We start from the raw sequence: 27,247 nt of genomic DNA on the forward strand, positions 1-27,247 counted from the left end.
CAGTCAACCAGCAATTTGAAAAAATGCCACTGAACTAGACTTTGGTACAACCAAATGGCGATGGTGTTTTTAAGGGCATCGGTTCGAAGGAAGTAAAATGAACACACTAATCTTTCAAGTACAACGGATTGCTGTTGTTCACCTTTAAGACAGGCATGTATAATCTTTGCATCCAACAAGAATCATGACCAGCACCTGGTCAGTTTATTTGTATTATTTAACTCACAGGCTACCAGATTTTAAACTTTTCTTGAGAAAATAAACAAACTAAAAATCGAATCAGCTATTTTCTTTTCTACTTTGCACCTCTGGAGTTAAAAGTGTGTCATGAATCAACTTTTAACATACTTTGCATCACTGGTACAAATCAAGCAAATGTACTGGTATAGGGACCCAAAAACTTCCATCAGAAAAGAAGAAAAGAATAAAGAAAAAGAGAGAAAGACCAGTTCTCCTAAATAAACAATCGCTTTGGCCCTTCACAAATTGAAAGTCAGATGTTCCAGATGGTCCCGTAATAATTCTTACTTGCAATGAAGAAAAGCAAGTATTAACAGTCAGTTATGGTAATTTGAGCCAGTCAGAAATTTTCACTGGGGAAAAAAGATACTTTTTTTCAGATTGAGTGTGTTCCCCAGGTAAGTCTATTTCAATGACATTTTCTGTGGACACTTCTCTGCGCAGATGTTCCCTGCCAGCTTGCCCCCAGTGACTTGCACAGCTTCGTGTTTGCTAATTAACCTGTCAGCTGAAGAGCTCAAGTTTCAGAGTATTCAGAAAGTTTTGTTTCATAAGTGCCAAACTTTCCATTCTCCAGAAATCTATACTGTGAAAGTTGCAAATAATTATTAAAAACCTTCTATTTTTTTTCACAAAAAAATTAAAAAAAGGAAGTTTCAGGATTGCCCAGCAGAAAGCAGGGCCTCAGTAGATGAAATAAAAGTGATGGTGTTGCAGGAATGTCCTACTGGCATAGGTTTTGATAAAATGCCATTGATGCAACAACACCTTTCTGAACTATGCATGAAGCATTTTAAGTGTGATTCATACATGTCATGCAAAAGTTTTGGTTTTAAGGTTTCATTTTCTTGTGTTGGAAGATGTTTGTGAATCTGTAAAAATTACTCAGGAAGAACTTTAAAAAAGCCTGAAAGTTAGAAGCACAGATTTGTGAATACAGTGAGCCGCATTAGGGCATGTGTCTGTGGAACTTTGTTGCATTCATTGCATTAAGGAATCCCCATCTTTGCACATATTCAGAATTTGACAGGACATGGCCCTGTGCGACCCAGAGCATCAAAGTAAGCCCTGCTTTGAGCAGGAGGTGGGACTTGGTGTCTTCCTGCAGGCCCTTCAAATCTATATCTGTTCATTATCCTGTGATCCTGTTTTCACTTGGTGCTTTTCTAGTGTCTTGGTTTAGGGGTTTGAGGTGCTTACTTTTTGTATCATCTCCCTTGTTAACCAAAGGTAATCAGAGGACTAAGTCAGAATATTTGCTCTTTCTTTTGTCCTCTTATTTGTCACTATTTATTTATGTTTTTAACTTAACCATCCACAAATCAGTATCTTGGCTTTTATGCTTCTTTCTGCTTTGCAGATTGCAGAACCCTATGTACGGGACACAGCAATAGTAATGTTATTTCAAAGATGCAGCCAGATAGCTTGGGATTTAAGTACTTTCTAGTGAGACAGCCAGGTGATTTAAATGCTAATCTGAGCCATGTTGCTTGTGTATGTGGCAGTAATTTAGATTGGGAATTGGAAAACGTGAAGATCTGTCCGCAGCAGTCTTTGCCATGTTTTGCAGTTCCACTGTAGTGTCAAACAAGATGCCACCGCTTGCATCTTAGATGTAATCATACTGTTATCTTTTGGTCTGATAGGCAGGAAGAGGTGTCAGCATTTGCAAGCTGAATGATTCACTAAGCATTATAATTTCATTTATCTTTTCTTTGTCAGTGCTGTAGTAGTTGATGATACAATGCTAATCTGTCAATGTACTGCCAGTTCTTGCACTGACAGTCTTCACAACAATCAGTCTGTTGGATATTTGACAAATTAGTTTTTCTAAGCTTCTGAATTTATTTCTTGCCATTTTCAGTGTGGTTCACGTCTGGAGCGAAAGTAACAATAAACAAAGCTTGAGGTTTGTGTTTCAGTGGTAGCCATAGGAATATCAGACAATCCTTCGTATACCACCACCTATTGTTTCTCATTTCAAAATTAGCATTCATTTAACCTCTGTCAGAGACTGGGTGGCCATATGAGAGGAACACTTAATCTGTAGTGGGTCAGTCGGCTAATTTCTAACAGCAAATTGGTTTCCCTTACAGTTTAGAATTAGTGCCTTTTGTATCTCTCATTCTTGCAAATGCAGCAACAGTTTACAATGTTTGCAGTGACAGTGAACCATCTGGAATCCAACACATATTGGACATAAAGTGCCATATCAGGTCTGAAAACACGTATGGTTGCTGAAGCATCCTATGGCAAAGAATTTTTACTACTGACAATCTCTACTACACTGAAAGATATTTCAGGACATGTGCACACTACATTCTACTTTGATCACTAAATGATCAGGAATGTATTACTGAATGCACTATTTCAGTGCATTTCAGGCAATTAGAATTGTAAAAAGTTAAAAGATTCTGTATCTCATTGTATGCTGACAAAAATGTCTAAATACAAAGCCACATAGACAGACAGAAAAATATTTTTCTTTGTATATGCAAAAATGAAGATCTGTATACAACTTGAAAGATCTTATCTTCATAACCATGGACTAAAGTCAAGGAGAAGAAAACCTATACTGTGGCAATTAGTGTGGCATACTGATGTTCACCATTGCAAGCCAAATTTTGGCCAAAGTACTATCTGATCTGTCCATAAAAGTGCTATTAATTTTACTTAATCTCTTGTAAAGTTACTGCAGTACCAACTGTATGCTATGTACACTTCCCTGCAGTTCAGTCCTAAAACAAGTCTAAGTGACATGATATTCAGTAGAGTAACTACTACAGTTACTCAGGCAAAAAGATCTTGTTCATTGTCTTCATGGATCTGATGGAAGTTGACAGGATGTGTCAACACTGCCACTTTGATCTCTCCTTGCTTAACTCCAGGGTCCTGAGCCCTCCACATCACATATATGCTGGTTTACTCTTGGGCATCTTGCTGAAGCAAACCAAGTAGTTGTGTTCAGGAATAAGCCAAGGCAGAGTTCATCCCTAGATGTGCTCCAGATGGACACTATGTGCAGCTTGTGCCATATTCATCTCACACTCTTGAATTGTTTCATATGTTGATGGACGCATGGTATCTTTCCTCAGTGCCTTGGTATAAGACTGCCACATCAGTAGGCTTTGAGATAACCCTCCCATTATCTGTGGCATTTTGAACAAAAAAAGACAATGCACATTAAAAAAAAAATCTACATTTTTTTCCTTGTCACATGTGGTATAATATGGTATGCAGATAATGCAGGTCAAATCTGTCTAGGATTTCAGAAATCTGCCTCTGGGAAATACTATGTAAATCTGGTAATCCAAAGAAATTTATGAATATTAGGATCTATTCCATAACATATGGTAGGATTTGTACAGATACCATTCTGTCTGTTCCTTTGTTTATTTCTGCCAATAATGTAATGTTTTCTGGTAATCTAAACAATCTAAACACAATTTTGCTGTGCTTACTCATGTCACAAGCTGGTTTACTACTGGTATAGGCCTAAGTTTTTGACTACTTGGTGAACTATTTAAACCTTGCAGACCGCAGAGGTCCCCAAAGACCTTTTTGACCATTGTTTTTGACCAAACTAATGTTTTCAGGCCACTTATACTTTCTGCTTCCTCATAAGGTGTCTTACACTTGACCATAAGCAAATATGCAGAAACAACAAGTAGATGTCTACTCCAGACAAACTTGAGAAAACCTCTGAGGTTATTGCATGGGTTTGTACTGGTCAAAATAGCTGGCAATTTTCAGTTGAAAGTTAGCAGAGAATGTTACTGTCTTGGCAGAATGCTTCTAAACTCTGCCCCTTGACTGAGGAACTGACAAACCACATTGATCAAGGCAGTGATCTTCTGGCTAGTCATCAGATAGAGTATGAAAGATCTGTGTTATGAAGCTTCAGACCAAACTGAAATCCTACCAGCTCAGAGGACTGTGTGGGAGCTGTATAAGTGCTAGTCCTGAACCCACTATTAGTGATTGATATAACCTAACCTTTAGACTCATTTCCTTTTCCTGTCTGCCTATCCATTCCATGTCAGGTGGCAAACTAAAAATTGTAGCGAAGAAGCCTGAAATTCCTGCAAGTTTCTGGGCACTGAAGCCATAATCTTCACAGCTTAACTATGTGTGGTCACTTATGTCTCCAGATGTTGCCTGGTGAACTGTGGAAATGGAGGTGCAGTTGGAAAGGGAAGAAGAAACAATTCATCTATATGCTGGCTTACAGGAGTGTACCAGTAGTCACCAGCTCAGAATTACTGTCACAGGATAGGTCATGCGGGTGCACAAAAGTTTCTGTTGTGATGCTACAATCTGCGAAACATTGCTGAGGTGATATTACTGAAGGGAACAGCATGACAAGATGCTGGGCTTGACCTCCCTGAGTACTTTCATATAAAGTTTTGTATTCCTGTTGGGTTTGGTTTGTTCAAAACTGAATTTAAACCAAATACAGATTCCCTAAATGGCTGTTACCTTCTACAGGAGAAAACCTTTAAAACACAGATGTCTTGAGTACACCATCTATCAAGTTTTGTTAAATGAAAATATATTTTGAGTGCTTTTACCCCTGGTTTTCCTTCTCCTTGCTGTGGTAAAATTGGTAGCAATTTATACCCTCTCCAGGTGTCGAGTTTTGAGGCTAATATCTAGCAGACTTTGTAAATTGCCTGTTTCATGGAAATATGCTGTCATCAAAATAGAGATGGCAATTCAAATTTAATGAATTAAGTATTATTCAGCAAAGGGAGGCCCAGAAGCTGAAGGTCAGAAATGTAGATAGCTCTTTGATGAAGCACAAGCTGCATGATTCACCAGTCTTCCATTTGCCAACATAGCCTGGCTTACCCACAGAGCAGCTCATCAACAGCTACAGTCTGACCAATGTCCTTACAAAGCATCAAGCACAGAGTTAACACTGAGGTGATGTGAACCTTCTGTAATAATCTTTACCAAAAATGCCCTGTGATTTATCGGAGGGATGGTTCCTCTTAACCCCCAGGGATTTTGGTCTGCTGTTGCACAGATATCCGATTCTTTCCCTTCCAGCACCTACTTGTACTAAAAAGAAGCTTAGATAAAGGTGGAAAGAGACTGTATGCTGTGCATTTATTAGTTGATCCAGTTTAAGAGGTTCCCTACTTAAATCAATAACTTAATATGGCATTAATCTGAAATTAAATACACAGTCACCCAATTAATCATATTAGTCACCGTGCAATTATTTTGCCATGAAAGTTACTTGCATGGGATGCAAACAATGAGTTTATGACTATATTTTTTTTAATTAAACACAAACAGCTTTTGCAGTTTACATGCCACTTGCTGATCTTTGTATTTAGCCTTTTGAGTCCCTGGGCCTTCACCAAGCAGTCTGAAACAAATCGGTTCTGAACTGCAGGAAAACAGAAGAAAGAAAGAATGACTAACACCTGACTTATGATTTTACTCATGATTTGTAAGTGCCTTCATTGTGGTTGTTTCTTAAAGAACTCACAAGAAAAAAGTGTGGACAATATCATATTAGCAATTTGAATATTTTTGGAATCAATAAGCAGAACTCTGTGACTGCAGTGTCTACAAATTTATCCAGAAAATCATGCATTGACTACTATTTTTAAATTTAATATAGAACAAATAATGCAGTAGTGATTAGTCTACTTGATTCTCAAGTAAGATGTAAATTGTATTATGAACAGACATTTTGATGGAGATAGATATAATACTTTATAACAGCATGTTGTGTGTAGAAGGTATTACAGCAAAGTCTGCTTTGTTGAAAATCTCTTTGGTTGCATTATTGACTGATATTTCCACTTTGCTATACCAGACTATGTTGGTGGCTAGGGGTCTGATAGTTAAGGTCTCTGGTTCCTGGTAGGGTAGATAAAATAATCTTGACAGTTCAAGTTTTCTTCCAGGTATTGACATACTCTTACTCCCCATGGATCAGTTTGCATTTAGGAAGTTATGCGGAGTTTTAGAGAGGAGACACATGGAAACTTGTTGTATTCAATGTTCATGACATCCATCTCAATGCTGCCTTTTCATCGTTCCTGCTTATGATAACTTTTTAGCTCTGTGAAGGAAGATAAAGGATCAGTGCACCTTAAAGTGGTGTTTAGTGTAGCAAGCAAAAAAGAAAACTGTCACAAACTGAACAATTATTTTTTTTTTATTTCTCAGTGAAGAGGAAAATTTGTGATTATAATTCATAACCTACAAGTTTATGAGTTTATACCACATTCTAAATGGTAAATGATGGGTGATTTAAAACAAAAAAAAAATAGCACAAAAGCAGAAGTAAGTCATAATCTATATTTGATTATGAAAATTGGATTCATCTGTTCCTTGCAACATGAAATAATCTCCAGGGCACTTCATTATTTCTGAGAGCTAAGCTGAAGCTGAAGCAGCACAGCTAAGTTATAACTCTGCTTGCTGAGGTCATGCAGAAATCATCAGTATTACAATACTCTTCATATTGGAGTAACAGCCAGCAAATTTCTTGTTAAAAGTGTTGATATTTAATTTACCAAATTGTCTTAATTTGAAAGTAAATGTATTTGTTTATTTATGCACCAGATCATTTGAGTTTGGTAAACAATCTGCAGCTCACATGGTACAGCAGGAAGGGTTTTGTGTGTTTGTTTATCAATTGCTTAGGAACAAAAATCACAACACTCACAAAGGGATTAATTAATTCAAAATTTACCAATTATTTCTGGAAATTAATAGTGAGCAGATCTGCTCCCTTTCTACTCATTCATTAACAGGGCAAATCCAGGGAACAGATCAAGGCTCCGTTCTCGACCTTGGTATGCCATATTCAGTAAAGAGTGGTGTAAAAGGAGCAAAGCTTGAAAAGCTGATCATATCAGCATGAATTTTTCCCTATAGTGTGGTAATGGTTATGTGACATTGTCTTTTTCACATCAGAACCTTCTTTTTGCACTGTACTAGTTCCTACACTGTTAAGGTATATTCTATGATTTGTCCTTCACTAAACTCTAGGATCAAAATGTATTTTTTCTCCAAAGAAAGAACAAAAGATATATTTTAATGAAAAAAAAAAACCTCTTTGAAGAATTTTCTGGCTCTAGAAATCATTTATTTTTCTTACTGTGTCATTCTGCATTGTAAACATAAACAACACACAGAGAAACTGTTTTCTTACCTACAATTAATTTCTTGCAGTATATAGTATAATTAGAGTTGCATTGCTAATATGCTACAGAATTAATCACATATTCAGCATGGATTACTTATGAAAACATTCATAATAGAATGTGAAAAACTTTTTTTTTTTTTTCTGCAAAATCCACCATTTTCACCCCAGGTACATTAGTGGAACATTGTTTTGTCAGCAGGACATTGACATAGAACACTTAAACAAAATTTGTTCTACAAATTTGAAGGTGTTTAAAAAAGCATACTTAATTACAGCTCTGCCCAAAATCTGGTATCAGATACACTGGTTTAAATCAGGAGAAATCTGATGGAAAATAATGGCAGTACTTCTGCTTCACTTCGTTGCAACCAACAGAATAATTTTCTCCTTCTAGAAAAAGGATCTGGATTTCTTGGGAGAGTTGGACAGAGCATAGAAGTCAAAGTGATACTCATTATCATTTTTACTGATGTTGCCTATCTGGAACAGAGTTATAAATGAAATGATTAAGGTCCTACTACTGTGTGCAAGCTGACATTAGATATTGCCAAGACGTGACATTTGGATCCTTCTTCCACAGGCATCCAGATGGGTGAACTACTGGTGACCCAGTTTAGATGTGGCACATTTGCTGTGACATGTCCTGCTTGATAGAGTCTGGGACAAGGCGTCAGCCTAACAGCCTGATGCTGATGAAGTAGGCTGATTTCTGATTTGGTTCAAATACCAGAACTTCTACTCTTCCAAGCTGGGAAGATTTTCCAGCTTCTTCCATATCCATCCTCATAAATCACACATGGTCATCCACCTGAATGACTCATCTCTGTGACCTGTCAGCTGAATGGTGGCTGATCACTTCTCACAAGTTCTGGTGCTGATGGTGTATTATTTAAAGCCAATCCAGCTCAAACGCCAGGTAAAAGGGGTTTTGACTGGATGTGACTGTTCTGGTTTTGTTTAGTGAGGAGGGGGCCTAAGGTGGTAGCTTCTGTAGGAAACTGCTAGAAGTTGCTCCCCTTTGTTTAGTGGACTCAGCCGGGCCCAGGGTGGACCCGCTGCTGGCCAAGGCCGAGCCAATTGGTAGCAGAATGTCCCATGATAATGCCTCTGCGATAACGTATTTAAGAAGGGGAAAACAGAAAATAAAGGAGGAGAAGATGTGAAGCAGCTGAGCGGGGGACAGAGAGGGGGAGGCGCAAGCCTCATGGGCCTTGCAGGCCTCACCCTCTGGGCTCCCGCCGGGCAGCCGACTGGGCCCAACTCGGCCCGGCCTGGCTGCGAGAAGTGGAGAGGAGATGAGAAGTGAACAAGATGTAAAAAGGATCCTGAGAGGCATCTGCCAGCCTGTTGTGAGGAACCGCTGCAGACGCCAAGGTCAGTGAAGAAGGAGGGGGAGGAGTAATGCGGCTCCTGGCCAAGATTCCTCTGCAACTCGTGGTGAAGACCATGGTCGAGCGGGTTGTCCCCCTGCAGCCCATGGAGGTCCACGGAGGGGCAGAGATCCACCTGCAGCCCGTGGAGGACCCCACGTTGGAGTAGGTGGAGGCCTGAAGGAGGCTGTGGCCCGTGGAGGGCCCGCTGGGACAGCTGTTCTGGAGGGACTGCACCCTGTGGAAGAGATGACCCACGCTGGAGCAGTTTCATGAAGAACTGTGGCCCGTGGGAGGGACCCCACGCTGGAGCAGAGGAGGAATGCGAGGAGTTCTTCCCCCAACGATGATACAGCGGCGTAAAACAACGCATGATGAACTGACCACGACCCCCATTCCCTTTCCCCCACCCCCGTGCCACTCGGGAGGGGAGGTAGTATAGATAATGTTAAGCCCGGGAAGAGGGAGGGGTTGGGGGAGGTTGTCTTGTTCCCTGTCTCATTCTGCTAGTTTTAGAAATAAATGAGTGTTTTTCCCCAAGTCGAGTCTGTTTTGCCCGTGACGGTAACTTTAAGGATTTCTCCCTGTCCTTATCTCAAACCTCGAGCCATTTTCCTTATATAATCTCCTCCTATTCTCTCGGAGGGTGGGGGGAGTGAGAGAGAGACTGCGTAGTCTGGTCCCAGTCGGGGCTGAACTACGACAGTGACAGGAAAATCTGTGATGAAAGGCATGGCTTTGTTGCCTACACTAGGATGTCTGCGTAGTGTCACAAGAAACTCTGGGGTGGTATCCCACCTGCTGCCAGCCCAGGCGGCCATGAGTATCCCAGGGGTCTGGTGTCAGCATGGCCAGCCCCATGCAGATGTTTGGATAACCCAGTGGCACATGAATGCCATTCAAGTAGCACTTCATGCTTGTGTATAGGCAGTGGATTTGAAATGTTCCTGCAAATGAAGGGATCAATTGTGGTCCCTCCCAAACCTTGTTTCGTTCATTTCCTGTTAAGACACCAGAGATGCTCAAGAAAGGTTCACAAGAAATATTTCCAAATCTTCCTGCTTCTCCTCTAGTCTTTGAATCTGTATCCCTTCTTGTGCACATTTCTGCATCAGAACTGGTCTTTGGTTGAGATGTGAACGAGTTTGTCTTGAGGCAGAAATTGATCAAGACATAGAGTCTGAAGAGATATCTAATAAATAATTTTAGAACTCTATGTCTTTTCTGATAGCAGCTATGCAGAAGGCTTTAAATGCCTTCAAAACTTCACAGCTATTTCTCCTTTCTACCTTTGAAGTTCAAGTATCCAGATTACTGTATCACAGTATACCCCTCCTCCCAAACTTCTCAGGTAGAAAAGTTGCTATCAATTGAATATCTTGACAAGAAAGAGAAAAGTCCTGTGTGGCATACAATAAAGGATTGTCATGAATCAGACTATATACAACCGAGAATAAAGAATCTTTTTAAACTTTTAGTAAACCTTTTAAAATTAAATGTCTCTAATTTAGAGCAATTATGCAAATATTTCTTCAATGAATGAAGACCATGGTATGTTTAACATATTCCATTAATGCAAACTTCACTCAGTTTTTGTCTGGTATGATTGAGGCTGTCACTTAGAAAGAGGAAGGTATTCAATAAAACCAGAGTATTTGTACAGAATGCCAAGCATATTCCAGCACCTGGGGAAGCTAGAAGCCAGAAAGTGTGAAAAAGGGTGGGTATTCCAATCCAGTTCTACCTGACAAAGAACAGCATTAATATAGTTTTCTAAAGTATCCTTTTTATAGTGGAAAAGTTTAATTTTTTAAAAAATTAAGGGCTAAAGAAATTATTGTGCATGTATGCTTTTCATGTTTTTCCTTTAATTGTCATCAATACATCTTAATCTTTTTTTTTTCTATATTTTTCCTGTTTAACTTACTTGTCATTTATTAGTTATTAGTTATATCACTTCTGGCATCTCCATTGCTCTTGTAATGAGACTTTTCTTTTGCCTAGTTGGAGAAAGATTTTTTGGCACTTCAAATTAGGACTGTGAAAGCTTGTAGAAATGTCCCTCTTCATGTTCATGGCTTAATATATTGCATCAATATATTAAGACCTGATAGAAAAATCAAGCATTCCATTCTTAGATACAAAAAAAATATGTAGGAAGATGTACAAGAGAAATACAGGAAGGTGGCTAGGAAGTTTGGAGAGGACACTGCAGAGAATAGTCCAAGAAGATCTATGATAGAGATTTTGTCCTTGCTTAAAAGTAATCTTCCCGTTTTCCTGTGTTTTAACTCTATCCTTTAGAAGTTAGTAACACAGAATAATGAAAAGGTGCTTGTGTTGCCATCATACAGTACGTCTAAGCACTTTTTTTTGGTGCTTTTTAAAGGGAATTTACAGGAAAAACTGTAAATGAGCTTGAACTATAGCTGGTTCACAGTTGGTCTTTAATTAACTCACTCATCCTTACCACCCTCTCCAACAGCCTGAGATGAAAAAAGCATGGTCTGAGTATCTACTGTCAATACAAGTACCCTCTGGGCACCATGTCAACTAAAAATCCCAAGGGATGAAAACGGGTATGATGTGAACCACATCATAAAACTCTTGCAAATCCAATCAGAAAATGGCATTCTGGAAACACACTGAAGGAAAAAGGCTGATTTACTGTAATCAAGAAAATATAGTGTATTAGGGGAAAAAATCCCAACTCCTTTAGCTTTGAAGAGCACCTTCAATTCCTGGAAAGAACAATGAGATAGACTGGGAGAGCATTCAGCGGTACAAACACGGGAGAATAAGCCTTCTACATAAGAACATGTTCACATTGACCTAAAAAGTATATTATTGACATATGAAATGCAGCTGGGGTAGAAAAGCAGGGAATGGGAGGAGGAGGAAATTAATATGTCTATTGATTTTTCTCCTTCCTGTTATCTCACACCCAAAGATGGGGAGATGGCAGTGGAACAGGCTAGGTGGCTGCTGCAAAATTTGGAGGGAGTCGAGGTGATGCCTGGCTCTGCTGGTAGCATGGCTACACTATTGCCTGGCCCAAAGCAGATCCCCCATCCCTCATTCAGGAGAGAAGTACCCACAGCATTACAGCCAGAAGGAACTTTTTCCCTTGGTTGCTTGTTCATCTACTTTATCTTATGGGACACAACATTAAATGTTGACCAAATCCTGTTCTGGGTGCCATTGCTCCTAAATCTGCTCTTTTGCTGGCCTCTGGTAGCTGACAGCATGTGTACAGACCAGCCTTGTTCTAACTACAGAAAGCATCTTCAGGAGAGAAACAAAGCAGTTTTAGAAAACGCTAACTGGTTGGAATGCAAAGTCAAACTTTAAACAGAAACCACGTGAGATCTGCAGAATAATGAAGAGGGTGGTTTCTACCAAAAAAAAAAAAAAATGGAGACCACAGTTCTTTATCTAAGATTGTTTATATAGGGAGTTAGGTATTTTCAAAGCATCATGGAAGCTTTCAAGCAGGTGAAACTCTGGCTTAGGTGTTTACATGTCTTCTAAAAAGCAAGTTAATTCTTTTGGACAGCCTCGCCTCCCCTCCCCTCGCCTTGCCTCCCCTGCCCTCGCCTCGCCTTACTTCTCCTCCTCTCTCCTCCTCTCCTCTCCTCTTGGATCCTGGAGGAAAACAAAAAAGGAAAAAAAAAAAAGATGACTTCTGGTAGCATCTTGTATTTTGCAACAACCAGAGGTAGTAAAGAGCAGATTATAGCAACATAGCAGGTGCAGTCAGGGGAGATTGAGCTAGGAGGAGAGCACAAAAATGTCGTACTAAGTGAATCAAAACAGTGACCAACTGACTAAGTTTATTTAAAAAAAAAGTCCCTTCATTTTGTCCTTTGTATGCATGCTTTGTCTTGAAAGTTTCCGTTTAATTAATTGTCAGTATAGGACAAGAGGTATTGTATTAATATAATTTTAATAACATCTGTAGATATTATCATATCTAGTATATTAAGAAATTATGTTAGTATCCTGTTCATAACAATGAATATGAAACATACACCAAATGCATCTCCCTAGAACAATGATTTTGCTATTGCATAGCCAAGCCTGCTAAATATAACAATAAATGCTGAATTGCACTTTAGTGACAAATATGTTCATTGCAATCAAAATCATTACAATTAAATAACCAGTAAATATTGCAATTCAGGGTAAATTCTTGGATTTGGTTTGTTATAGTAATTTTTCATGTTAATCGGATGCATTCATGTTCATCATGAGAACTATGCACCCTTTCAAAACTTGCAGTTAAATGTGCACAGATTTTTATAAAAATGCTAAAAAGCAGCATTGGTTTACTGACATTTCCTCAGCAAAATTACATGTGGCACCTCATATTGTTCATGTGCTTCCTTTCCTCTGGGACCACAGACAAAAGTGGGATGATTGCTCTTACATCCCCCAAGAACAGTTACAAGTCCATGGTTTTGTTCATGCCAGATCACCCCTACTCTGGAGAAATAAAACTGTGTGAAAACAGTTGTAGAATCAGCTCTTCCATTTGTCTCTGAAGCTGTTTTTGTCACCAGCCATTGTTTTCCCAAAGGAGTCTTCTCCTTCCCAATTGCCACTTAAAGGTTTCTGAAAACCTCACAAAGTGATTTTTCTGCTAGGTAACAATCCTTTTGGGCAGATATATATAATGATACTATGAAGTGCAACATGTGTCTGGGGAGCACAATAGATATATGTTCCAGAAGATCCTAGGAATGGCAGCTTCTTGTCCAGACACCTCCCCACTCCCATAAAGACATCCGTGTTTTTCAACATTTGAGTAACTTTATTAAGAAACGAAAGCTGATTGATAAAGTAGCTCAGATGTTTTAAATGAACAACGTGGGGAATCAGACAGCTTTATGAGCTGAAACTCTTTCCAGCTATTGTAGTCGTATGTGCTTAGACTTCTATTAATTTAGGTAGCTTTGTAATTTGTGAAAAATTTCTGCAAAGCAGAAAAGCAGCTGTGGCTCTAAGTAGAGGATTCTGGGTAATAATTAATAGAGCTATTATTTAGAGTTGAGAGTACTCAACAGCTGAATAGATTTGAATCCATAAAGCATGAATTCAATTAATATCTTTGTTTTATATTTTGGCCACACTCAAGTGGGTTGAGCAGAGCAAAAGGCATAGCAGATCTCTTTATTTTTCTAGTCAAAGAACTTATTTTACTGGCAGCTGCTCTCATTAAGGATGTCTGAGTAAATGCAGTTTTCATGCTTTGTTAAAAGAAAATGTTTTCTTAATGCTACGTTTGGATTTCTCATGCCTACATACAATGGTACAGATGGGCGAGTCCTTCGGCACTGACATCTGAGGCTTTCTGCAGTGATTCAGCTGTCCCGAGCTGTCAGTACCCAGCTGTGGAGACGCAGGATTTGGCTGCTTTCAGACAGTGTAAAGGGGCAGGGGGCTCCCAATGGTTTTAAGGTTCTCACTTAGGCTGGCGTTGCCCTCAGGAGAAGAGGGATGTGCTCCAGCAGCTGCAGCTCCTCCAGCCACTCTCCATTAGGAGTCAAGGGTAGAGAATGATAAAAGGGTTTATTTTATAACTTCTGCAGAATAGAGTTTTGAGCTGGGTTTCCAAGGGAAACTGGAACTTTTCAAGGAGTGTTTTCCTCATATTTTGAGCAAGTTCTCAAACTCTAGAGAAGGAAGACAATAAAGGTGGGTTTTACATCAGTTTTGAATGGTAATTGCATGGGGCTTATTTGTGTTATGCAGCAGTAGCTGACATCTAATACAAAGATTTTTAGCAACTTCTGAGTTAGAAAAAAAATCCTTCTTTAGCTAAACTCCTGTCAAATGGAAACACAGAAATGAACCTGGCATTCCACTTTTTCAGCCTAATGTCTTAAAGGCATTTCTTCAGATCTAAGAGTCAGATCTATTACTCTGATAGTATATAATCACAGGTTGATTAGGAGTTTTCTTCTCTTTTTCCTCATCTTCTTTGTTTTCAGACTTGTTCTTAACCACTTGCACAGGATCAGCCTCGTCTGTAATTGTCTCAGCTCCAACACAGCTGAAACCTAATCCTTGTTTGCTTTCACAGCTGCAGTTTTCTTTCAGAACTGATTTTGTGTTTATGGAATACCAAGGACTGCAATTTTCTTGTGTGTTTTGTGTTGTTGTTTTTTTCCTGCCTTTGTAATCAGGTTTTTTACTTCTGCTCATCATGTTCTTAACTCTACACCCAGGAACAAACCTGGATAAGGCTGGTGATCAGTCTTGGTGACAAACCTGCAGAATAAAGCCCAGATGGCAAAGGGTGCCTTAAAACTAGTAAGAAGATGGCTATAAGCACCAGAGACAACTAAACATTTAGGTACTTAATTTCCCACTGAAATACCCTGGGGATCTAATAGCCCAATCAAATTGTTATAGGACCTTGGGATTTGTATTTGTTGCACATTGGTTAAGGTAAAGATTGATTTTTCTGTTTTTCATCTATAATGGCATTTGGTCTTATAAGGACTACAACTTGCATACCTGATCCTTCTAGTAAAAAGAGCAGTAAATGTCACAGACCTTTTGAAAGCTAGCTGCTCTTAAGCATTTCTGCTTCTCTAGCTCAACATTGGATTGATGTGCCATTTTCTGAAGAATCAATTGCTGATATTAAGAGGGGGATATTGAAGCACAATGATTCTGGGGATTGAGAAGAGATGAAATGTAGGCATGATTAACTGTTAGCAGTTTCAGTTTTTTTCTTGATTAATACTCAGTCCTACAGGTCAGACTTTTTCTGACAGATCATCCTGAATTCAGGCCTTGAAGGCAGGGATATAGTCAAGCATATCTAACGGCACTTGTCTCTTCTGTCAGGCATCGAAGTGATGAGGTAAAGAATCTTTTACAGTATAAGTTCAGAAAATACAGAACTTTACAAAGGTGTTTGGGCTTGGTGGATAAAAAAAAAAAGTCATTATATTATTTGAATAAAATGTGCTTGCATGTATGAGGACAAAATATCTCCAGTATTTCATGTCTCAGTCTTTAAACTATGCTTGCAATTTCTATTTTTCTATATATAAAACAGGGCTTCTGGTCTGTTCAGTTAGACAAAACTGGAAAGGATAATGACTGTTTAAAGAAATGTAAAGAAGATATGAAGTACTGAAATGTACACAGGAATACGTGTAATTCTTCCTGTTTTTGAGAAATACTAGAAATCTGTTCTTTTATATAGCTGAGAAAGGAACTTTGCATATATAATCATAATAATAAATAGTCTGTAGCTGGAAGTCCTCACTGGAGTAAAATCTTAAATATATTATTTTGATTGTTATAATTAATAGACTAATCCAGGTAGGTGAAATAATCCTTTATGAAACTTGGGTATGTTCCCACATCAAAGACTTTTGTTTAACCACAATGTAACACGTATCTGTCAACAAAACTTTTACCCTTTAAAAGCAGTATGTCATTTAATTTTCTTTTTTCCTGAGGTAAAATTTTACCAAGATCAATCTAATATGCATCATGAAATTTCAGGTGTGTCTCTAATCTTAAAAATAGATTGAAACATAGAATTATTATGATTGACTTGTGCAAATAGAGTGGAAGCATAAGAAATGATCATGGAGCAATATTTCACTCAGGTAAAGAAGACCACTGTCTTCAATATCATCAGTTTCATAAATCATATACTGAAAATATTATAAAGAATGATAAAATCAACTCACATTACTGACATAGAAAATGTAGAGCATGGCATGTATAGATGTGCCTTCCAGGTGTGTTACTCATGACCCCTCTTAAACCAAGTGTATTAAAAAATTCACAATCTTACAGCTTCATGTCCCCTTGTTAGACAAAAAAGCAGTGCTCTGAGTCAGCCAGAGTTTCAGAATCATAGAATCACAGAATGGTTTGGGTTGGAAGGAACTTCCAAAGGTCTTCTAGTCCAATCCCCCTGCAAGAAGCAGGGACATCCCCGACTAGATCAGGTTGCTCAGAGCCTCATCCAACCCGGCCTTGAATGTTTTCAGGGATGGGGCATCCACCACCTCTCTGGGCAACCTGTTCCAGTGTTCTACAATTCTCATTGTAAAAAATTTTTTCCTAACATCTAAAGTGCTTAGCTTTGTTCTTTCCCCAACAAAGCTTCACTTCACCTTATAGATCTGAAAACAAGAAAAAAGAAGGCAGAAAGAACAAAATGCCGGAGTAAATTAAAACACAGTTAAGGGAGAATCTACTCATCTTCCTGCAGTGCTCACTCTTCCATATTTCTCTGTTGTGCTCTGAGCTGCATCTTCATCAATTTTTACTTGCAGTGCATCTCTAAATCAGGATTTTCTCAGGAATTTTTATCACTTATAAATATTACATCTTTTAATTCCCATTTAATATCGTGGTAGTAAAAATAGCTTCAAGTCAGGTCCAGAAAGGTATCAGCAATGAAATAGTTTTGACATACATATGTTTAGTCAAAGCACTTATCTAGGGCAGGACACCTTACCTAAGCGGTACCTATCCAAGTCTCTCGTATATAATTTTTTTAATATTAATTTTTTTTTTTGATCAGTGGCAGAAATTATTCAGGTGTCCTCAGGTTTTCCTTTTTCCTCCTTTTTTCACTTCTTTCCATCTGATTTAATGTACAGTCCCAGAGCTGCTTGCTGAAGCATTCTTGGGGACTTTTCTTAAACAGTTGTCATTCTGAATAGTGCATGGCATGGCACCCAGATTAGTACCTGTCAACCCTGAAGTGATGCTTAAGGAGAACTGGAGAATCCCAAAAGTGCTACATACCCTCTTACTGAGATTGAATGACCATAGCAGAATTGCTCTGAAATTAACTTCTGCTGAATGCTTTATTTTAAGACCTTTCATGATAAAAGCTGTACTTTTCTTATTGCACTGTCCAGATTTCAAATGTCCATGACCATCATTCTCAAATAATACTTTCTCTTGCAGTTACCGTTTCATTCATTTCCTCCTCCAAATTTCTATAGCACAAAAAAAAAAATGGATCATAATTATACTCAAGCAATCTATTTGTGTAATGAAAGACAGATACAATTCAAAGCACAGAGGTAAAACACAATAGAAAACAAAGACACCTTTATGACCTTTAAAATTATTCTTGGGAATATGACTGATATTCCCTCTGTCAGTTTACCATACACATGTGGTAACTGAGATGTGTTTGCTCTACAGGGTGAACAGTCAATTTTTTTATTTGCTCTGTTGAAAGGGACAGTTCACCAAGGCAAAAACTTATTTTTCTCTTGGAATTGGAACTGAATATGTAATATTAAAACTGTGGAAACTCATAGTAGTCACAAATCTAGCATAAATGCAAGAAAGTAATACTACACTGTGCTATAAGTATACTTATCTCTGCCTGGATTAGCAGTATATGTGTAATTAAGCAAACATGGCCAGATCTGAATAATTGATTTTCATCAGTCACTCAGGCACTGTGCCACCAGTTAGCAGATAGATGTATATATATTACCTCTGTAGTTATTAAATTGGTTTCTAGATTCATTGGAGCTGTGTGTGTGAATTATGAATGCAAACACAGGAGCTGGCTACAATCCAGAGGTTTACACCTGCTGAGATATTTGATCTGTTGACTAGGAGCTGAACACTAAAATATGTTGGTGCTGTCAAACTGAGATGGAGCTGATCTCTCCTCCATGGAACAGGCTTTCAGCAACGTTCTCTGGGAAATGCAATCTGGGTTTGCGAGCTTACACCATACAAAAAAAAAGTCTAACTAACATGTCCTAGAAAACATTACATGCTACAGAAATCCTTTCTCTATCCTGTTCTTAATGATGGATTATGGCAACATTCCTTTCCACTCATTCCTGATTGTCCTACTGTGATGTGCCTTGTCATATGATATATTGGTACCTTGCTCTTTGTGGTGCTTCATGATGAAGACATAGCTGTTAATAAACACCTAGTTCACTACTAAGACTTTAGGTAAAGCTGTATAGCCCCTGAGAGCAGGAGGCAGAGGTATTGATCTGGTGCTGCTAAGAAAAAGAAGAGTTGTTTATTCAGTTGTAAAAAATGCTTTCTGCATGATGAACCATATTTTGCAGACAGTTTCCTACTCAAATAATGATATATCCAGATTTATTTAACTTTTGATTATCTGACAGTTGATTGACTATTGTTTGTGGCAGACCGAACTCCAAAGAGAGCAAGCTATGAATCCCTCGTGTGTTTGTTTTTCTCTCTCCAAAAGGAACATTTCAGAGAACATACAGCATCTGCAGACCAGAGTCACACTTCTCCTCTGATCTCTAGTCACTCTTGCTAACGAACAAAAGGTACAGGCACATGAACGAAGCCATCAAAAGAAGGAGTAACACTGTGCTTTAAAGTGCTACTTCTGTGATGTGTCACTGATACCCAAGAGTAACTAAAAAGGAAAAGAAAGTGAGTGAGAATATGCTGTGCTCAGGTTTGATCTTACCTAGTTACATTATTCAACAAATTTCACTGTGATTTACCTCCAGGTGCACAAGAAGTAAAGCAGGTCTAGTCCTTGGCAGCAAAGAAGGACGCTTGTGAGCATACCTGGTGTGCACAGGTATGGAAAGTCAATGCCTCTGTTAGGCCTGCTCCTCCTTCTGCCTTGGAAAATCCCCCATCATGTATTCAATCTGTGCAATTTAGAGCAATGTTAAATAAAGCTGATCTTTCCTTACTATAAAATATTAAGAACAGTCTCACACATACTGAAAATGAATCAATCCTTTTTACTTTAGTTTAGTATTTCCTGACTTAAAAAAAAAATGCTTCTGTCTATATTCATTAACTTGAGGTAAGCTTTAGGAGATATATAAAGCACAGCTACTTGAAGACCTCTGTGATTAACTGTAGGCTAGCTATATATTGGTTTCCCAATGCAGTTCCCTTGCTGTGCAATAACTTACAAGTTCAGGCTTAATAGTACTGTCCCCAAAACAAGCTCTTGCATGTGTCAGGGATGTCTCAGCAATAACTCTAGTGCTCTTGGTGTGCTGCAGAGCTTTAATGACAGCAAATTTTTAGACATTCCTCACAGCTGAAATGACTCTGATCTTTATAGTCTGTCTGTTGGACAGTTGCTAGTTCCTGGAAAGAAAAAATGATGTCACTACACTGTCTCTCTTCCATGCTGGCCTTTGTGGCTCCACTGGAGATGCAAACTAGGCAAAAAGCTGATATTCCCATCCAGATATTTCCTTGATGTGACAATGTCTTCCAGTTGGGCTTGAACTGCTTTGATGCATCCTAAATCATCCTCAGTTCAGAAAAGAGCCTGGAAGAGCAGTAGTGGAAGTGCTGTTATCATGTAGAAATCAGTAGCAGACAGAGGTCTCTTCAGGTGCTGTCTCCAACCTCCATGTCCTACAGAAGCTCACATGCTACCTCCATCCATAGCACAAAATCATCAGTACCGAAAAGGCTCGCTTAACCTTAAAGCACACAAGGTGAAATTGTCTGTCAGAATAATTTCTGTGCAAACATTAAACAGTGCCAAGCATTGGTAAGTGCCATAAATCCACTGTACTTACTGAAATTGAGTGTCCTGGTTACTGACCCTGTGCCATGTGGTGGATTCAGATGAAGGTCAGGCAGTTATGGAGTAGGTGACACCGCAAAGAGCTAAAATGTCACCTGGAGCATCCCATGTGTATTGTCTCCAAGGCAGCGCACTGAAAAGGAAAGCTTCTTATAAACAAATAGCTGAAGGGCAGATCTTTAGCTAGCATAATCTTGCACTGCTTCAGTTACCCCGGTGGATCTCTGCTCAGTTTCCAAATTTGCTAGCAGCTGAGGGTTTCAGTATTTATTTGTAATACAAAGGTATCGTAGTAACTGCCAAAAGCTGTGGTAGACCTGACTATTCAAAAAGGCAGCCTGCGAGCTGAATAATGACAGTTCAAAACACCTGGTACAACATTCACAGAAGGAATCTCCAGAATGCTTAAGGGCAGAATTTGTATGAAAAAGCTCTCTGATGACATCAGGTAAATATTTGCAGTATAACGCAAAATGTTTCAAGAATCCTGGTAACGACACAAATTTTTTTTTTTCAAACTTTATGTGTGCCACTTAGCCTAAGAAATAAGATCCCTTCCACAAATGACCTATAAGCAAGTGAAAAGCTTTTTTAGCAGAGTACCAGTCCTGGATGCCACTTCTCTTTTCTTTTTAAACCTAAAATGATTTGTAACAAAGGTCCCCTTTTGATTTCCTCCCTGAAACATTACAAGGAACACTAGTACCCAGGGGGCAAGATAAAGACAGCTGTGCTGACATTTAAGCTGGCAAAACACTGCAGTGGGAATGCACTGCCCTGGAGAAATTTATGAAATACACATATCCAGATTAAGTATATCCTTTTTATTGTTATGGACTGCCTCTGAAGCTGTTCAAAATGGTTAACTGTTTACTATTAAATGAATGTTCTTGCCTTTGGGGAAGGCTTCACATGAAACCACAGAGCCAGCAAATAAAGAATTCAAAATAAAACTCAAGAAAACTATTAGCATTTAGTCAATATGTACATTAATTTATTTCCGTTTTCCTCAATCACAGTAATAGCAGATGCATGTGCTAATTTCTTTTATCCCCCATGCTATTTGTACTCACTGAAACGATTTTATGGGTATTTTTTATTCATACGAAACTGAAATGTGCTTTCCAGGGAGGGTCCATCCATTCTAAGAGTCGATATTCAAGTAAATGTGTTGAAAGTTGTTTTACAGATGTCAGTAATGTGACATGTTTGAGGTAATAAAAGCCCAGCTTGATTTTATTGCACAAATTTTTTTTTTTATAAATGCAGTAGCCTGGCATTCACTGGATGCTGAGAATTAAGGGTGATAAGAAGCTATTGTGGTGCCTCTAGCTGCAGGCTGGCAGGACAAGTTGGAAGAAACTAGAAATGTAAGAAAATATATTTAATTTGTCAAATTTTAACCAGGTGATAGTTAGAGAAAGATGCTGTAACCTTTCCTAGACAGTGTTCACATTTGGTTCACAAAATGGGAGTGCATGGGATGATTGTCCTAGGAGGAATCAGTTTTACTGTCATCACAATTACTTCAGAAAATAGCAGACTCCTGTAAATAAGTACTGTAACATCACTGGACATTCATTAACATCATTATGGAAGGCATTCAAAGCTGGTAAAATCAAAGAAAAGAGACCACCTATTCCAGCCCCTCCACAAGCTTTGGATGAATCCTAATCAGCTCCTGGAACACCAGCCTCCAACTGCTCCTGTTTCCTTTTTCCTCCAGCTGTTATCTTTTTTTTTTTTTCCCCTGTTTTTCTTGTTCTCTTCTTCATCTTGCATCTTCAAGCCATCTGGCTTAACTGCTGTCCACCCAGCCACCCAGCTGAACTTTATCATTGTATCCCAGTAAGCAGAGACAGTTATAATCGGTATTTTCCACTAGGACAGTGTCTCCTGGTTTAGCCCCCCACCCAATCTGTGTGCCTCCGGCAGGAAGAATACAAAGGAGAGTGAGCGCCAGAGCGAGCAAAAGGCTTTTCCAACATTCCTTTTTTCTCTTTTTCTTTGTGAGTGCTGAGCTTGTGCTGTCTTCTGGGAAGCAGGAGGGCACTCTGGTAACAGGACTGAGTGTTCCAGACCAGATATTTTCAACTTGTACGCTGCAGGATGCTTGGGATTGATGGAGTCCTTTCAAGAGATCTGGGAAAGTGCCTTAAATGAGACTACAATCTCCAAACATCAGTTTCATTGTCAGTGCACCCATATCTTCTTTCGAAAACTCTGAGTAGGTACTGCTAGTATAAAAATGTTGCACGCAGTAGGGCTTCTGTCCTTGACTCCATCTTGTACCACTGAAGGATGAAAAAAGCTCCTATGTGAAGGTCTTGCCATTTAACTCTTAAAAATGCAGTGGCAAGTATAGCTGATCGTCTTTCTGAACAGATTTTCCAAAACTGAATGGTTGTCTACTCATATCAGAACACTTCTGAGGGCTCACCTTGCCATGTATGAGGAAGATGGCCTTGCTTTAGGGGGAATGTTGTATAGACAAGACCCTGCAATGCTTGGGCAATGAAGTGCATTATTTGCAAAGAAGGTGCTGTGTTGTGGAATCAGTTTTCAGTGTCCCTGCATGAGCTGTAAATGGCATTGTGTTTCCTACGGTCAATCTGCTTTGCATGATTTAAAATACATTTTTTCTTCTGAACATGAGAAATATTCCCATCTTAAAGAAGCTCAGGAAAGAGAATTGTACCTTTATCGTGCTTTCTCTCCCTCTCTCAAGTAATTCAAAAGCTTCTGCAACCAGGTGAGATGCCTTTGTCTCCTGATCAAATACCCAGATGGGCTATGTTCTGGTCTTGCTGAGACTGAGCAGTGAATCCATCTAGATGAGAAGAAATCTCAATAGTTTACAGCAAAATACTGCCACCTACAATAGCAGTGGGGAGTAAATAAGGCAAACACGGCTTGCCACTGATTCACAATTTTCTGAATGGAAATTATCATATATGATTTAATCTGATTTTCTGTATGTATTCATCTGTTCAGAAAAAGAAAGTGTTCATTGAAGAGACTATTTACATACATTCACTTAAGACAAAGGTCTTTGCCTTTTTTCTATCACATCGAGAGTAGAAACATATAAAATCTAGGTGCACTGTTTTAATTTCTGTGATGACATTGTTTGGGGTTTTTTTTTTTAAGAAGAGGCAGAAATAAACAAAATTATCATTCAGATTACATGCACTTTCACGTGAGCATTTTTCTAAAACACATTAAAAGTAAATGTTACTGTCCCATCTTCTTTTAGATGGCTAATTCTTCAGATCTTATGCAATAGTATCAATAATGTATTTAGATTCTTGAGTATGATAATGTCCTATAAAATTAAAAATTCAGAATTGTATATTTGAGAATTGGGATTTTACATCTGGCTTTTTGGCAGAGAGAGACTAGGGATTTTTTACAAGTAATGGCTCAATAATATAATCTTCATAAAATTAAGAGATTCCGTAACTGTTCAGTTGCTTGAACTATTTCTAATAGACTAGAACTTTATCTACATGGCCGAGGCAGATGTGATAATGAATAGGTTGCAGTATAACCAAAAATGGCAAATTCTGTTTGGTCTCCAAAAGTTATTGAATACATACATACCCTAAGAAATAGAAAGCAATGAACCATTTCGTTAGGAACCAATGAACCTTAGGAACCAATGATATTTCATACTGCTTTCTTTTCACCTGCCAGAGGGAGAGCTAGAAGGTGCCCGGCAGTGACATGGTTGAAGGCCTTTGGCATGAGGACAGGTTAGACAAGCTCCTATCAGGAGCCTGCGTAGCACCAGGAGAGAGGGAAAGGGAGATGAGACGTGTCGAAGTACGCTTGGTCCTACCCAAGGAGCAAGCAAAAACTTCAAGGCTTACATTTCTGTGATACAGGCATTGATCTGTGAAACAGCTCGAAAACACCACTGAAAATCAGGGAGCAATTGTTACTTAGCTTACGCACCACATCATCTGGCAGATATGAGGTGAAGAGAATGCTTCAGTGGGAAAGGGTGATTTTAAAATAATTCCCCTGTACTCCCCTTCCTCCCTTTGGGAACTCTCCACTTACTTTGAAATGTGGTGCAATGCATAGTTTTGGTTTACCCCTGATTTGATGTGGTTATCAAGGCACATCTGGGCCCATCATAACAGAGGAGGTTCTCCTAGTTTTATGCTCGTATGAAGTCCAAAGGGACTCAGTTAAATTCAATAGCAGCTGGATCTGCTTCCATGGTCTTTTTGTTTATGTGTTGGATTTAAGCTGTATGTTCTTCTCTCAGTTTTCTTCCTAGCACTTGGGCTTACTTGCCATGTCTTGCCTCTTTTCACTTCCAACTCTGTGATTTAATCAGTGTGAACTGACTCCTGGCTTCATGCAGAGCTGGGCTGGGCTCAGTGGCACCTAACTGTGCCTGACCACATGTGCCCAGCAGATGACCAATGTCTTTGATCAGATGCTACTTGGGGCAGGAACCCACAGCTTGGGTATTGCTGTGCTCTCTCTTGTGGCAGGAATTCCCTCTAAATCAAGCTCATATGCTGTGCATACCAGTGGAGCCTACCTCCCAGGGCACCCAGCACGTAATAGAGACAAACACGCTTGGTGCATGCCTTGCAGCCAGCCACACCCTGCCAGCAAGCTGGCCCAGAATCCTTAGGCAGGTGGTGAGAATCAAGTCCAGAGCACCTCCTTGACAGGCTTCGTCTTCAGGTATGGATGCTTCTAAGATTCTGCAGAGCCTCGTAACACGGCTCCTGGCTGCAGCCCAGATGTGGCAGCCACCAAAAGCTAGACAGGTTTTGGCTGCTCCTGAACGCATGGGTCAACTTAAGTGATAAAAAAATCTTTGGGTGACTATGACGTTTTCTAGAAAGGGGTGTATATTTAGAAAAGAATGCTAAACTTTTCTGATATGAGTTTTATCTAGCTCTAGCAAAAACTCAGTTTGGGAATACTCGCCTGCTTTCTTTTCTTGTTTTGATTTTTATTCTCAAGTACTAATAGAGGCAGTTAAATAAAGAATTATTTTCAAATGTGAATCACTCACTGCTCGGCACATGGCTTGCAGTTAGAAATAAGCTTTTAATCATACTCAGATGCAAAACAACTACCCAGAAAATTCAGATGTTTTTTTTTTTCTTGTATAAAATTTAATTCAACCCCAACTAGAGATTATGGAACAACACACACATGTGCATGCAGGAAACATTGAATTTTTGCTGTCCTAGATTCAATGTCCTGACCCTGAAAAATTCATTTTTTTTGGACTAATAATCTTCAAGAATATAAGTATACACTACTCAGTCACACATTTCATTCAGTCAAAATAAGATTTTTTTTTTGGTTAATTAATCGTGCAGAATGTCTTAATTAAGACTTAAGAAATTTATGATCTTGTAAAGGAGGGAAAATGCTTCCACATTTCATTTTCTATATTATTCAAATATATAGAATATATATTTGGAAAACATTGACTGTTTTATCAGGTTTTTAACATCAGGACACTTTAGAAATGGTTCAGATTAATATGGACGAGGCAGTGCGTGCAGGCATTTTAGGCTACCTGTGTCAGCCACGATCTGCGTTCCCTGTGGACACTGCTGTGAGGGGCATGTCATCACTCAGCTGCCTACAGATCCTATATAGACTTCCCGTGCCCTGCAGGCAAGGAATGGGCTCATTGTTAGCAAGCTGTCAGCAGACATCATGTAAGACAATGTGGGATATGTAGCAGAAACCTTTATGCAGCCCATCCAGAGAAAGACTAACAAGAGCTCAGGCATCGCCATGTCCCGTGCTCTGGACGTTGCGTGGCCCATGGCATAACGACCTCAAGGACAACGATCAGACTTTTGTGACTGAATGTACATTATCTCAGTGATTCAGTAACGTTATATAGTACTAACAGAAGATATCATCAATAAAAATTAAAATGGTGTTGTTAAAAGGTAATATCAAAAGACTGAAAAGACACTCAGGCAAACTTGCTTATATGTTTGAACAAATATTTGAGGACATTCGAGGCAAAGTTCATTTGTTTTTAGTTCCCTGAATGACAGACAAATGCACCTGCAGGTCCATCATGAAACAAACTGTGTGTAGCCTATTTGGAAAGACAGACGGTTTTAAAAGAAGTCATATATGCCAGATATTCTAATGATGCAATATATACTGGTATAATTCTCTGATTCTGCTTTTAAACTTTCTCTTTTGCTAGAACCTACTTCAGCCCTTAGATTAAATAGCTAGGGTACTTTGATAACAGACCAGAATTATAGTGCTCTGAAGCAAAATCTATGGGCAGTTTTGTATTAAAAGGAAATCAAATTCTCAACAATTGCAGTCTGAAATATCCCAGCCCTAAAAGTGTTAAACTGCTGATATTAGAAAGTCCGTTAATAGAAAAGTGATACAGCACTATTGCGTGGAGGGCTGCGTGTTCTGGTTACGCACATGCTTTTGCTGTACCTCCTTTTACGTCAGCACCAGTTTTACAACTTTGCCAGTTGGCTCCTTTCACTTTTCATATTAGCTTTTATTCATTATGCAAGCTGATGTTAACTAGTAGCTCATGGCTTAGCGATTATTTATGTTTTGGTGTACTTATGTGATCATTTTAAAAAACAGCATGAACAGAAGAAACTTCGCAATCTTTTATTCAAAATTCTCATGTTGAAACAGTCATGCAAGAGAAGACAGAAAAGAAAATAAACAGAAGAAATGCTCCCCTGAAAGTTCATTTTTTGACTGGCATGTTGATGCTGCTTGCTTATATTCTGCAACACTAAGATACTATGCTAGTCTAAATGTACAGTTTTAGTCTAAAGACATGCTTATTCTTCTGTTTAATACCTAGAGGGTATTTTTCATGATGAATAAGGATATGAGGCAATAAGC

Source organism: Chlamydotis macqueenii, chromosome 2 (assembly GCF_036417535.1).
Source record: "Chlamydotis macqueenii isolate bChlMac1 chromosome 2, bChlMac1.mat, whole genome shotgun sequence".
NCBI lineage: Eukaryota > Metazoa > Chordata > Aves > Otidiformes > Otididae > Chlamydotis > Chlamydotis macqueenii.